Source organism: Mobula birostris, chromosome 20, assembly GCF_030028105.1.
Source record: "Mobula birostris isolate sMobBir1 chromosome 20, sMobBir1.hap1, whole genome shotgun sequence".
Classification (NCBI taxonomy): domain Eukaryota; kingdom Metazoa; phylum Chordata; class Chondrichthyes; order Myliobatiformes; family Myliobatidae; genus Mobula; species Mobula birostris.
The window spans coordinates 54,239,645-54,255,086 of NC_092389.1; the positions used below are offsets into that span (position 1 = coordinate 54,239,645).

Genomic DNA, 15,442 nt, shown 5'->3' on the forward strand with positions numbered 1-15,442 from the left:
CCTGAACTGGTTAAGTTTAGAAAGATGGGGGAGAAATCACAATGGAAACCATAGAATATTGATTGACAGCACACAGAGCACGGCTGAGACCTGGAGTCGCAGAACCGGAGGTTTCATTGTAATTGTGTGTGTGTGTCTGTGTGTTTTATGTTTTCAGGAATTCTGGTTGTTTTCACGAGATTTAATGCTCATAATAAACTTTAGTTTGAAGTTTCTTTTATTTTTATGCAGCGTTATATTGTTAGTGGTCGTGATAGGTCAGTTCGTAGAGGACTGGTGTTTACAGTTTTATAAGGAAAAGGGCGGGTTACTGAGCTGTGAATAGGAAAGAAAAGTAGAAGGCATTTGCAGTAGAAATACTTCATTGAACAGGTGGGGGTTTTGAAGTGGCTGATTTTCACAGTTTGTGCAAAATGGCCGTTGCAACGCCTATTCTGAAACCCGGAAGCTCCCCGTCTGATTAGTCTAGTTACAGGTCTATATCATTAATGTCTCATTCATGTGAACTTATGGACCGTCAGGTAATGGAGCGTTTGAACTATATTTCGGAAGAGAGAGGTGATAAATTGTTTTATCAAAGTGGGTTTCGGAAGTGTAGAATGACGGATTCACTTTTAGGTTTGGAAGATGATATTAGGAAAGAACATTTAAATAAAGATAATTTAATAGCAGTATACCTTGATATCGAAAAGGCGAGTGATATTCATGGACGGAAGGACTTTTGATTAAACTATGGAAATAAGGATGGAGGTGGAGATTGCATCACTTTTTCTGAGTTTTATATTTCGACTGCCTGTGCTGGTACGGGTGGGAGCTACATTCGGGTTTCTATGAGACAGAGATTAGAAAATCACAAGGCAGTACTTGTAACCCTTAATTATTTAATTTCATGATTAATTATATTTCCTCTGAGATAGGCATTGGCGTGCGTAAGTCACTACATGCGGATGATGGATCTTCATGGATTAGAGGTAGAAATTGCAACTGTGCTGTATATTGGATGCAATTAGCAATAAATAGTTTTTAAACAATAGGCAAATATATCAGGATTTAAGATTTCAGTAGCTACCACCATTTTCCACGAGGAAGGAAGGTGACCTAACCGCCAAATGCGATTCAGAATGTTAATAATATCTCTAGGGAGTTGTCAGTCACATGTCTGATCATACAATAACATATATCATTCTTTCAAGGGGACGTCTGACCTGCATGAACAATAAACACAGAATAATCTGCAGATGCTGGGGTCAAAGCAACACTCACAACACGCTGGAGGAACTCAGCAGGTCGGGCAGCATCCATGGAATAGATCGGTCGGGCGAAGGTGTCCGGCCCGAAACGTCAACCGATCTTTTCCACGGATGCTGCCCGACGTGCTGAGTTCCTCCGGCATGTTGTGAGTGTTACATGAATAATAACCTTCTTTAGTTCAGAGAAATAAAACGCTTCATCTGTAATACTATCATTGCTACGTCTGATTTCCAACACCTCAGGCTGATCACTGAGAACCTGATTCCTATAGTGTATAACCTCGTCATTTTTATTATCTTGATGATCATTCGCTGCAAATGACGCAGCCAGTAACTGAACATACCCTATTTTAGTGACAATCCTTTTACCCTCACCAATATTATGATCCCTACGTCTCCCCCATTTTCTTAATCATTCCCCAAACATCTCCTAGTTTAATATACCATCCAATATTATCACAATATGACCTCCAGTAAACCCTTTTCACAATCTTCTCCATTTTCCTCACCACGGCCTGTGCCATTTTATATTTAATACGATCACTCGGAGACTGATACTTCTTAACGTTCATAAACACTTCACTTCCCTAATTGCATCTGCGCACTTCTCAGTCCACCATGGCACAGCCTTTCTCATATTAATTCTGTTTGTAACGGGAAATGATTTCCATTAGTTTGCTGAATAACGTGACAAAACCTTTCATTGCAAAAATACGCAACTTCCTCAACATTCTGTAGCAGTTCCAGAATTACTATGAACATTAAATCTCGTGCCTTTCTATTTTTCGAAGCTCCGTATACCTCTCCAGGAGACTCTTAAAAGATCCTATGTCATAGTTCGGTCCGTGAAGTCTGTGTTCGGTTTCACGGTGCAGTCCATGGTTCTTTGTTCCGGGGTTTCTGGTTTTCCCCAGTTTCTGTGATGGGCATATGTTTCTTGTTTTGGGGCTGAGACACAAATACCTCTGCAAACCAGGGATTCCCTGCTGGACTGTCCTGTTCCCCTCCCTGTCTTCCCCCCACCCCCCTCGCCCGACTCTCTGCCTGGATACCTCGCCTGACTCTCTGCCTATATCCCTCGCCTGACTCTTTGCCTGCTCACCTAGCCTGCATACCCCGCCTATATACCCCGCCAGTATCGCTGAAGTCTTACCGCCGGAGCAAGACCTTGTTAGGTCAAAATAACGAACTGTTTTTCGTTGTGTGAAATTCTTTCTCTGTGTCCACGCCTTCGCTAGGTAGGTCCGGCCGTTTGTCGCTACTAGTGTTAGGATCTGTCTCTGTGTCCACGCCTTCGCTAGGTGGGTCCGGCCGTTTGCCGCCACCTTGTGTTATGAGTCCCGGCCCTACGTCATTTTGCCAGGAGGGGTCTCGGCTTTGTGTTATGTGTGTGAGTCCCGGCCCTACGTCCTGTTCCCAAGGAGGGGTCCCGGCTCTGTGTTCGGAGCTCCTGTCTCTTCTACTCCAAGGCTCCGTGCTCCTGAAGGACCTCGTCCAGTCCATGCCTAGTCCAGTCGTATCCGAGTTCTGTCCATGTGCCTTTTCCTGTCCTTGCGTCTCGTCCTACCCAGGAGTTCCTCACCCAAGCCATGTCCAGTCCTGCAGCCTCAAGACCCAAGACCCCAGCCTGCAGGCTCAAGACCCAAGACCCCAGCCTGCAGGCCTCAAGACCAAGACCCCATTTCCAAGACCACAGCCGGCAGCCAATCTCAAGATTCAAGTCCCCAGCCGGAAGCCAAGCTCAAGATCCAAAACCCCAGCCAGCAGCCAACCTCAAGACCAAGACCCCAGTCTGTCTCCAAGTTCAAGATCCAAGACCCCAGCATGTCTCCAAGATCCAAGACCCCAGCATGTCTGCAAGCTCGATCCAAGACCCCAGCATGTCTCCAGGCTCGATCCGAGACCTCAACCTGTCTCCAAGTTCAAGATTCAAGACCCCAGCATAACTCCAAGCTCGATCCAAGACCCCAGCATATCTCCAAGATCAAGATCCGAGACCCTAGCCTGTCTTCAAGCCTCAAGACCAAGATCCCAAGCCTGTCTCCAAGCCTTAAGACTCAAGGCCCCAGCCTCCAGTCCTGCAGTCATGTCATGTCCATGCCTGGTTCTGCGGCCCGAGTCCGAAGCAAGACCCCGGTTCTGGAGCCTTGTCCAGTCTCTGGCTCAGGGTCCAAGCCCTAGTCTGCGTTCTTGTCCCTGCTCCTTGTCTGCATCCTGTCACGTCCCTGCTCTAGTAAAGTCCTGTTCATTGTATTTCAGTGTCTGTGTTTTGAATTTGGGTCCGTTCCCAACGCCTCTTTGTGACATTTTATTATATCCGCCTCCACCACTATTGTCGGCAGTCCCTTCCATGCACTCAGTCCTTGTGCAGGCTACTCTAAGAGTTAACCGCCAGGTTGAGTCAGTGGTGAAGAAGGCCAATGCAATGTTGACATTCATTTCCAGAGGTATAGAATATAAAGCAGGTATGTGATGTTGAGGCTCTATAAGGCAGTTGTGGGACTACACTTGGAGTACTGTGTGCAGTTTTGGGCTCCGTATTTTTGAAACGATATAATGATATTGGAGAGTGTTCAGAGTGGATTCACGAGAATGGCAGACCTGATGTGAAGAAGAGTAGGTAATGGCAGTGATCGAGCCGAGGCTTACACACTATATAGAGCACTGTGCAAAAGTCTTAGGCACATATTCGTAGCTGAGGTGCCTAAGACATTTTCAGATTTTCATCGTAATTGTTTTCGATCTTGTATCCTAGGAGTACAGTGTACAGATCTGGTCACCAATCTACTGAAATGATATCAATAATCTTGAAAGGTTACATTTGTAATCATATTCTTAGGACTTATGCGCCTGAGTTAGAGGGAAAGAGCCAATAGTTTTAGCCTCACTCAAACAGAGGAGGTTCCCCCTCATGTCGGCTGGGACTAGAACAAGGGGTCATAGTTTAAGGGTGAAAGGTGAAACGTTCCAAGGGACATTGAAAGAGAAATTCTTCACTCAGAAGGTAGTGTGAGTGTGGAATAAGATCCCGTGAAGTGGTGAATGCAGGTTCAATTGCAACATTTAGGAGAATCTTGGGTAGTTACAGGGGACGAACGTTTATTGGATACCATGGTCCGGGTGCAGGTCGATGCAGACTACACCTGACAACAGGTCGCCACAGTATGGAAGAGCCAGGGGGTCCATTCCGCTTGAATAGAAATAATAAAATAGCCCTTTTCCGGTACCTTGCCTGTGGCTAGTCAAGTCCCAAGTAATCACATCATTTACCTCTCTCAATAATCTGCAGTATATCCCGCAAGGCTCTGGAGAAATGTCCACCTTACTGTTCTTTAAGAATAGAAACACTGGCTACTTAGTTGTTCTGTAGTTAAAGACATTTAAAACACAATTTGAATAGGAAAGGTTTTCTCATAAATCCTTACAGCAGGGAAATGCCCTTGAGCCGCCATGCCCTTGTGAGTGAGATGTACAATGACAAACGCAGGAAGATGGGGCCATTTTGATGGGGACCATGTCGGCATGAATGGGGTGAGCCGAAGGGCCAGCGTTAATGTCGTGTCCCAAACGTTCCCTCTATTCCTATCAATCGATGCTGCCTGACCTGTTGAGTTACTTGCACTGCTGCATACAATTCTTGTTAACATCTTTTGTGCTGGAATATTGAAAAGGAATTCAGCAGGATAGTTGGGGTTTTGCGTCATGTGACGATATTGTTCAGTTTTCATCTACATACAAGTCAAGGGATCCAAATTCATAACTCCCTCAAAGTGGCTGCACGGAGCGATAGGTTGGCGAATGCGGCCTAGCGTCTGCTTACCTCCGGTAGTCGAGGTGAAGAGTTCCGGTGTCAGGTAGCTACGTTGCATATTTATAAATGTCTAGTTTACCTCTAGCTGCAGTATTGCATTCTATAATAGGGAAAATGTGGAGGTGTTGGAAGGTGAGTAAAAGTGGTTTACCAGGAAGCCGCCTGGATAAGGCAAGACTGGACAATTTATGGATATTTCTTCCTGAGCACCAGAGGCTGAGGGAGGCCTGACAGAAATTAATGGTAATATGATATGACACGATATTTCCTCGGACCTTGAGAGAGACTAGTGTAGCAATTGCAGGGGCCCTGGTAGAAATATTTAGCCACGGATATGGTGCCAGAGGACTGGAGGGCAGCTCAGGTCGTTCCGTTGTTTAAAAAAGGCTCCCAAAGTAAACCAGTTAATTACAGGCCGCTGAGCCTGACATCAGTAGTAGGTAAACTATTGGAAGGTGTTCTGAGAGATCGGATATACAAGTATTTGGACAGCCAAGGGCTGATTAAGGATAGTCAGCATGGTAGTGCGTGGTAGATCGTGTTTAATGAATCTTGCAGAGTTCTTCGAGGAGGTTACCAAGAAAGTAGACAAAGGAAATACTGTGGATGATGTTCACATGGACTTTACTAAGGCCTTTGACAGGGTCCCACATGGGAGGTTAGTTCAGAAGGTTCAGACACTAGGTATCCTTGGAGAGGTTGTAAACTGGATTCGAAATTGGCTGTGTGGGAGAAGACAGAAAGTGATAGTGGATGATTGCTTATCAGACTGGAGGTTTCTGACTATTGGGGTGCCTAAAGTATCTGTGCTAGGACCATTGGTGTTTCTTGTGTATATCAGTGATCTGGATAATAATGTGATAAATTGGATCAGCAAGTTTGCTGATGACACTAAGATTGGAGACGTTGTGGACAGCGAGGAAGGCTTCCAATGCTGGAAGAGGAATCTGGACCGGAAAAATGTGCCAAAAATGGCAGATGGAATGTAATGCAAACAAGTTGAGGTGCTGCATTTTGGAAGGACAAATCAAGGTAGGACATACACAGTAAATGGTAGGGCACCGAGGTTGCGGTGGAACAAAGGGATATGGGAGTTCAGATACATAATTCCCTGAAAGTGGCGTCACAGGTAGACACGGTTGTAAATAAAGCTTTTGGCATCCTTGCATTCACAAATCAAAGTATTGAGTACAGGCGTTGGGATGTTATGGGGAAGTTGCATAAGACATTGGTGAGGCCAAATTTGTAGTATTGCGCACAGTTCTGGTCACCTAACTACAGGAAGGACATCGGTAAGACTGAAGGAGTGCAGAGAAGATTCACTACGATGTCGCCGGGTCTTCAGGAGTTGAGTTACAGAGAAAGATTGAACAGGATAGGACTTTTCTCCTTGGAGATTAGAAGAATGACGGGAGAATTGATAGAGGTTTACAAAATTATGAGGGATATGGACAGAGTAAATGGGAATAAGCTCTTTTCACTTAGATGAGGAGAGATGAATACGAGAGGACATGGCTTTAGGGTGAAAGGGGAAAGGTTTAGGGGGAATATTGGGGGGAACTTCTTCACTCAGAGAGTGGTGGGAGTGTGAAACGAGCTGCCATCTGACGTGGTAAAAGCGGGCTCACTCTTACGTTTTATGAATAAATTGTATGAGTACATGAATGGGAGTGGTCTGGAAGGTTATGGACTGGATGCAGGTCATTGGGACTAGCGGAATAATGTTTCAGTACAGACTAGATTGGCCGAATGGCCTGTTTTCTATGCTGTGGTGTTCTGGAGTTCTATGGTTCTATGAGAGTCACAGACAGAGTGGACAGCCAGTGCTTTTTCCCTGAGGTTGCAACGTATGAAAACAGAGGCAATGTATTTCATGTGAAAGAGGGAACACTGCCTCTTTTGATTCTTTTTTTCGGCAGAATTTATTTTGTGATTTAGTGGAATTTTGTATCTTTTCCCCACATTCCTGCGGTAAAAACACGAACAACTTACATCAGACAGTGATGTTAATCCTGACGCAGAATGTTTAAATGTGTGGGGAATGGAGCGATGCGCACCTGCTGATGCAGAAGGGATTGGTTTGGAAAGCACGAAGTTACCAGTTCAATTAGTTCAGAACTGCACAGTGAGCAGAGGGGCCTTTACCCCTGCTGTACTGATCTATGATTGTGAGACCACACCTGGAGTACTGTGTGTAACTTTGGACAGCCGCCTCGGGAAGGACGTGATTAACCTACAAAGGTGCAGTGAGGATTCACGAATTTTCTTGCCGGGACTGGAGGACTTGGGTCAGAAAGGGCCTCGATCGTGACTCTGGAATGATCACGATACTAACGGTGACGCCACATTGATTCTCCCCTCTGCCTCCAAAGGCCCCACTGTCACGAAACAATTGTAGGCTAAAGTAAAGGGTAAAAAAAAAACACACACAATGAACACCTATTTTGATGGAGAACTACAACTCCCATAAGGCACTGCACAGCATGGCCGCAAGAGTTAATTGAACTACAACTCGCGGCATGCACCGCACTCAATCGGAGGCACCTGAAGGACGGAGTAGCCATCTAGAAATTGTAGTCTAATGTTCTCGGCTCCTCAGCCACTCTCTGTTTCAACACTATGACAACGTAGAGAGGGACTGATTATGTGACAGAGGTAGCTCTGACCCACCTCCGTCCTCTGCTGTCAATGGCTGATGTGCCTGTCGGTCAAATGTGAATTTAAACGATGATTAGTTAATCTGAACGTCAGTCATGGAGAAAGGGAAACATGAAAATTCTATTTACGTTGCTCTCTGAAAACAGAGGCAGCTGAAGTTCCACAGGGTAAAGTACTATTGGGCGGGTCCTATGCAGAGGCCTTGCAAAAGTTAAACTGAATGTTTATAAAGTGGTACCAGACATAGAAAAGTCTGTGACGTCAGAGGGTATATGTTGTTATCACAGTTCAATTCCGAAAGATACTTCACTGATGGATAAATTTGTGATTTTTATAACGGACGTGGTGAATGGTACTGCTCGGACATCTAGTCGTAATGATGAAACTCAAATTATTGTGAAAGCAACACAAAAGTTCTTCTTTGTAGTGCTGGATTATTTTGTCATTAGGTGTGATAAATTAGTTGGCAGTGATGTTGCCATTTTTAGGAAGGGACGTGGAATCGAGTTGTGAATTGAATGAAATATATGTCACAGCTGTAGCAGAAATATTTGATTCAACAGGAATGAAAGTGGTTTAATGTTTTATGTGATGAGCGCCTGCCAGGGCTGAATGTTGAGAGGATGACGTGGGTTTTTGTAATGAAACGTTCTGTCACATTATTCATCAAACAGCTTTGAAAGTGATTGCTGTGAAAAAGAGCATTTATAGGAGAAAGGATGTAGCATGGTGGACTGAGAAGTATGCAGAGGCATTTGGGGAGGAAAATAAGTTGTTTAGGAAAGTTAAGAAGTATCAGTCTTCTGATAAGAAGCATATCGGGTAAAAAGAAATCAAATGCAGGCTTAATTATAATCTTTGGGGGTTGATAGCTTTCATTTAAAATCTTTCAATGGGAGTGAATTTAATTTAATTCACGGTACTGTGTATAATTAAGTATAATCTATAGGGTTTTACGGGATAATAGATCGTTAGATAGAAGAGGCAGTGAGGGTATTAATTCCCAATTGTCTGCAACACACTCCGTTCCAGATGGTAGCGAAATTTGCCTTAAAGTTGGAGTTTCGACCGTCATTTACCCAAACATCGCCTTTTTTCACGTTAGCCAATCATTGAAGGGGACTGCAGAGACTGGTGTGATTGACATTGGAACAGCAAACCAGCATCAGACGTGTGAACAGACTGCGAGGCTACTGGGCGGGAATATAAATTCATGAAGAAATCAACAGACCAATGGGTGTCCCGCAATCCGGAGTTCTTTGATTGACATCTGGAGGGTCCAATGATGTACTGAGACTCCAAGAATTTGCTTGGCCACCCCGACCACACACACTATGCTAATATTTCGGAGCTGTCCGTCGTTGGGACAATCAGCCCGGGAACAACAGCTGGGAGATCAGGCGGTGAATGTGAGGAGCTGGCGTCTGCACTGGAGAAATTGCCGCCGCTTTCGGCTTGTGCTCAGGACGCGGCTTTATTAATGAACTGAAGCACCGAGGTGACCGGATATTTCAGCGCTCTGATTATCTGCTCCCTGAATTTCGACTGAGTCACCGCGTAAATAAATGTGTTCGTGCAGCAGCTAAAATTCTTCAGCAAAACACCGACGTAGTAAAAGATCCATTCAGAATCATTGAAATCGTATCCTGAGACCTGATAACATATGACATTTACAACGTTCGTCATCCACAGGAGGATGAAGCTGCCGGAGAGGGTGAAGAGTAAAACCACAGACCTCCTCCTGCTCTCCATCTCCGGGTCACTGCGGTTCTCCCCCTTGCTCTGACCCTTCAGCCCCTTACGGACCCGACTGGCCACTATAATGTGCCTGACTGTCAGAGCGTTGAGCAGCAGGATCCCAGCGAAAGGGAGGGACGGAGTTAAAACCGTATCGAGCCAGTCATATCCTACCCACCCGGGGTCAGTGAGATAATTGTTCACGGGTTTTACAGAACCACGGGATATCGTTGATAATCACCCAGGGTTCCCGTGTGAAGTACCGGGGAATATTTTTCAGACAGAACAGTACGCCGGTTGTTGTTAGAACCACAGCCGCAGTTTTCCCGGTGCAATATTTTGTTTTCAGCTTCTGGCAGCAAATGGCAACAAACCGATCAAAGGTGAAAGTGACGGTGAACCAGACAGAACAGTCTGTGGCTGTGAACATCAGTACATCGATAACACTGCACACAGGGGTGATGCTCAGAAAACTCCTCCGGAAGTAAAACGTTCTGATTCGATATAAAATTACATTGGTGACAACGGCCAGTAAGTCAGCCCCTGCCATGGCCACCAGGTAGCGAGTAGTGCAGACAGAGAGGCCGCACTTTCCCCGGGACAGGATCACAATCGCCGCTAAGTTCACTGGAGGGAGGGAGGGAGGGAGGGGGAGAGATAGATAGAGACAGAGAGAGGGGTGAGAGAGCGAGAGAGAGAGAGGCAGAGAGAGAGAGGGAGAGAGAGAGAAGGAGAGAAAGAGAGAGAGAGAGACAGAGAGAGAGGGGTGAGAGGGAGAGAGAGAGGGAGAGAACAGACACTGAGCGTTACTGAACACATTCTCCGGGAATTAACACGAGGCCGGGTTTCAGCTAAAGATCAGGAGTGCTGGAGTCTATGAACGGCTGCTAATGTAAATCAGACACTGGTCACACTGTCTCTGACCTGCTTTCCTCAGTGTGGGGATAAGACGATGAGTGAGCAATCCTAGGCGATAAAAACGAGCTGTATGAACAACAACGATCATTCCGATTCCGGTCGTTAACGGGGCCAGTTTCACTGATTTACCCCTGATTGGCCAGGCCTCTGGAAACTCAGCATCTGATGCGGCCACGAATGCATACAAGAGCAGCGCACATCAAATACTGGAGGGACTCAGCTGGTGAAGCTGCATCCGTGGAATTTTACAAACCGTCCTTTCGGGCCGAGATCCTTATTGAGCACGAAGCAGTGCACGGATTTATATAACAATATAACAATTACAGCACGGAAACAGGCCATCCCGGTTCTTCTAGTCCGTGCCGAACTCTTACTCTCACCTAGTCCCACAGACCTGCACTCAGCCCAAAACCCTCCATTCATTTCCTGTCCATATAGCTGTGCAATTTAACTTTAAATAACAACATCGAACCTGCCTCAACCACTTCTGCTGGAAGCTTGTTCCACACAGCTGCCACTCTCTGAGTAAAGAAGTTTTTCCTCATGTTACCCCTAAATGTTTGCCCTTTAATTCTCAACTCATGTCCTCTTGTTTGAATCTCCCCCACTCTCAATGGAAAAAGCCTATCCACGTCAACTCTATCTATCTCCCACAAAATTTTAAATATCTCTATTAAGTCCCCCCTCAACCTTCTAGGATCCAAAGAATAAAGACCCAACTTTTCCAACCCTTCTCTGTAAGTTAGGTGATGAAACCCAGTTAACATTATAGTAAATCTTCTTTGTACTCTCTCAATTTTGCTGACTTCTTCCCTGTAATTCGGTGACCAGAACTGTACACAACTCTCCAAATTTGGCCTGACCAATGCCTTGTACAGTTTCAACTCCTGTACTCAATGCTCTGATTTATAAAGGACAGCATACCAGAAGCTTTCTTCACCGCCCTATCCACATGAGATTCCACCTTCAGGAAACTATGCAGCATTATTCCTAGATACCTCTGTTCTACTGCATTCTTCAATGCCCTACCATTTACCATGTATGCCTATTTTGATTAGTCCTACCAAAATGTAGCAGCTCACATTTACCAGCATTAAACTCCATCTGCTATCTTTCAGCCCACTCTTCTAACTGGCCTAAATCTCTCTGCATGCTTTGAAAACCTACTTCCTTATGCAGAACTCCACCTATCTTAGTATCTTCTGCATACTTACTCATCCAATTTACCACCCCATCATCCAGATCATTAATGTATATGACAAACAGCATTGGACCCTGCACAGATCCCTGAGACACATCACTAGTCACCGGCCTCCAATCTGACAAACAGTAATCGAACACTACTCTCTGGTGTCTCCCATCCAGCCACTGCTGAATCCATTTTACTCCTTCAATATTAATACCTAACGATTGAACCTTCCTAACGAACCTTCCGTGTGGAACCATGTCAAAGGCCTGACTGAAATGCATAGAGACAACTTCCACTGCTTTACCCTCGTCAACTTACGACGGGTCTCAGAGGGAAAACAGGAACAACGTAGCAACCTGAGGCTGAGTGGCTCCGTTAATGGATTAATTCTACAGATCAGTTCAATAACACACGTTGGCAGATTGGTTCAGCTGATCTGACCCAATTTTTGACCAACAGGCAGTGGGATCCGATTGTGAGAGTCTCCACAGGCAGACGTGAAACAAGGACCATGGATTCCCTCTGATCACTAACTCAGAAACAGAGAACTTTACAATGTAAACCCCACCCAGTCAACTTTTCCTGGAAAGCTGCCTGTCCCCAGTACTGGGACAGACCTGGACAAAGTCCAATTAAAACGCGTGCAGTCACACCTTCGCGGAGAGCTGCATCCCTGACATTCAACAAGCCGTCGTTTCGGACCGAGACCCTCCGTCAGGACGAAACGATGCCCCGATTTACGACGCGTCTCAGAGGGAAAGCAGAAACAAGTTAGTAACCTAAGGCTGAGTTGTTCCTTTGATGGATTAAATCTACAGCGCAGTTCAATTCGATAATACACAGCAAAAGATCCGCGGGCACTGGTGCAGGTGATCAGACCCAGATTATTGACCAACAGTCAGTAGGATCCGACTGAGAGACTTCAGAGGAAGACATAAAACCACAGGACCTGGGGTTCTGTCTGATCAATAACTCAGAAACGGTGAAACTCGCAATGTAAACCCCTCCCAGTCACACCTTTCCAGAGAGATGCCTCGCCCCAACGCCGGTAAAAATCACGACAACTTCCCATTAAAACCTGCCAGTCTCACCTTCCTGGAGAGCCGCCTGCCCCCACCACTGGGACAACTCTGGACAAATTCCCATCACACACTCCCAATCACACCTTCCCGCAGAGCCGCCTGCCACCACCACTGGGACAACTCTGGACAAATTCCCATCAACACCCTCCCAGTCACACCTTCCCAGAGAGATGCCTCGCCCCAACGCCGGGAAAAATCACGACAACTTCCCATTAAAACCTGCCAGTCTCACCTTCCCGGAGAGCCGCCTGCCCCCACCACTGGGATAACTCTCGACAAATTCCCATCAACACACTCCCAATCACACCTTCCCGGAGAGCCGCCTGCCCCCACCACTAGGATAACTCTGGACAAATTCCCATTAAAACCTGGCAGTCTCACCTTCCCGAAGAGCCGCCTGCCCCCACCATTGGGACAACTCTGTAGAGAGTCCCATTTACTCCCTCCCAGTCACAGCCTCCCGGAAAGCTGCTCGTACACAGCATTGGAGCAACGCAGGGCAAGGTCTCATTCACGGCAATAACAACATTAGAGTCAATCTCATGAGTTAAGGGAGAGACAGAAGTTTAGTTCCGCTTGTTATTAACTATGAAAAGATCAGAGTGTTGAACTGACAGGATCGATATCTCTGACAGATATTTTTTTCTTAATGATCATCAAGATAGAAGCTTGTCAAATGATCATAAATAGCTTAGCACCGGTTACCACACAGAAATAGCAAAAATATTAATTCTTCTGCTCACTCACCGGGAACTCCAATGACGGCAATCAACAAGTACAATATTTTCTCCACACCTTTGTACCTATGCAACATTGCAGACATTTCTCTGTCCAGCGATTTGTCCCTCTGTGCTCCAGGCGATCTGTCGGAATGAAATGTTGAGGCAGCACCTGCCTGGGGTTTTAATACCATTTAGCGGCTCCACGGGGACTGACATCAACAGATTTAAAAATAAAGGTTTTTAAATTATTCACAAACCGATTACATCAGACAGGTGTAATCCCCGCGGTGTCAGATTGTGATGAAATTAATGATTTAATATTTAGAACATTCGTGGGAGATAGCTTTTCTGAAAAATGTTGACTGAACCTTCCGAGCTGTTTCATCAAATACATGTGCTTCCATTGTAAATATGTACTTCAAAGGAACTATTTGTCGGACACAGAATATTGAAGTAAATTTTGTCATTGTAACTTGTGAAATTGTATTGAATCACCTACTGTTATCATTCTCCTCAATAGTAGAAACTCTTGATGTAGTTTGTGTTTGCGACTCTACCGAGAAGGACCAAAAAAATGTCAGTTTCTGATGATAAATAATCACTTCCATATCCAAGAACCCCAAAAGACCTCTCAGTAACTCAGTCACAGGCAGAATATTTGTGAACTTGTCCAGGTCCATTTCTCATTCCAACGAATGGCCATCAAATTCAGTGGTCTAGTGAGGGTGGTTAGTATGTTCTAACATATCATCCCTTATGTGTCAAAGAACACGGAGAAGAGCGAGACAGACGGTGAAGAAATTATAGTTGTCTGTCTCTGCCTGTGTGTCTGCGGGTTTGTCTGTCTGTGTGTGTTCGTGTGTGACAGTACGTTTTCCTGTCCGTTCGTGGGTAGACCCACTGACTCTGCCTGACCGTGCCTGACTGAACATTTGTCCGTATACCTCGAATTTTGTCTGTCCCCCCTGGTTCAGTCCCTTCCAATCTCTATCCGCAAACTTCACATGCTCTGAAACTCTCATTTCAAACAGTTCACAAGATGGCTGCCTGAACCATAGAAAATTAAGAACAGAGGTAAAAATGGAAATTGCATGTATTATTAAAGTATGTACAAATGGAACAATCTTGAGATTCGCCACATCTCCATACCCTGAGAACCCTGAAACACATACACAACTCAAATTCATCAGCCTGCTCCAAAACTACCGATTCCGCAAAATCCTTGTGCACCCTCAAATCGGCAGACTTTGGCAAAGCTCTGTACACACCCAAATCCACACGCATATGCAAATACATGTGCGCACCCAACTCAGAATGTGCCCCACATCTTCTGACACCCCCAAATCCGCCTGTTCCGCAATATGCGCTGGCTAACAGCCACTTCTGTGCACATCACCAAATCTCTGTGCACCCAATGTTCCCTAAAGCACCCCTAAATCAGTGCATATTCTCAAACCCGTCTGCATCCCCATATCCGTGAGAAACCCAAACCTACTGGACTCCCAAATGCACATTAAATGATCCCAGAGAAATATCATTTCAAACAGTTCACAAAATGGCAATTGCTATGTATTAAAAAAAACAAGGATCGAGGTCAAATATCATATTGCATTTATTATTAAAGTCTGTATAAACAGAACAATCTTGCGATTGGGCACACCTACAAATCCACCGGCTTCCCCGAGTCACTGTTTACCTCCGAATCTGCAAGCACATTCAACTCTGCACATATCTGTAAATCAGTGTTCACTCAGGGATCTGTGCTCACCGACAAGCCCGCATTCAGCCCTCAAATCAGTATGCACCCCCAAGAAACGGACACACTATATCCCAGGGTACTCACACATTTGCTGACATGACCGTTAATCTGCGTACATCTGCAAATCGGCATGCGCAGCCAAACCGGTAAGCACCCCCAAATTCACCGACAAAGCCGGAATTCTGCGCACATTCCCAAGTCCGTGCACAACCCATATCTGTGCATACACCTACTCAGTAAATTATTCCAGAGCAGGAATCATTTCAAACACTTCACAAAAGAGCGGCCTCGACCTTTAAATGTCCGAACAGAAGTC

At 45.4% G+C, this 15,442-nt stretch overlaps 1 protein-coding gene and 1 pseudogene across 1 annotated transcript in view; one reads left to right on the forward strand and one right to left on the reverse strand.

Annotated features, from left to right (window-relative positions):
• LOC140184969 (uncharacterized) overlaps window positions 1-15,442 on the forward strand; it is a 351,453-nt gene that overhangs the window by 236,160 nt on the left and 99,851 nt on the right. The window lies entirely within an intron of this gene.
• Window positions 9,181-13,558, reverse strand: LOC140185463 (probable G-protein coupled receptor 139; annotated as a pseudogene).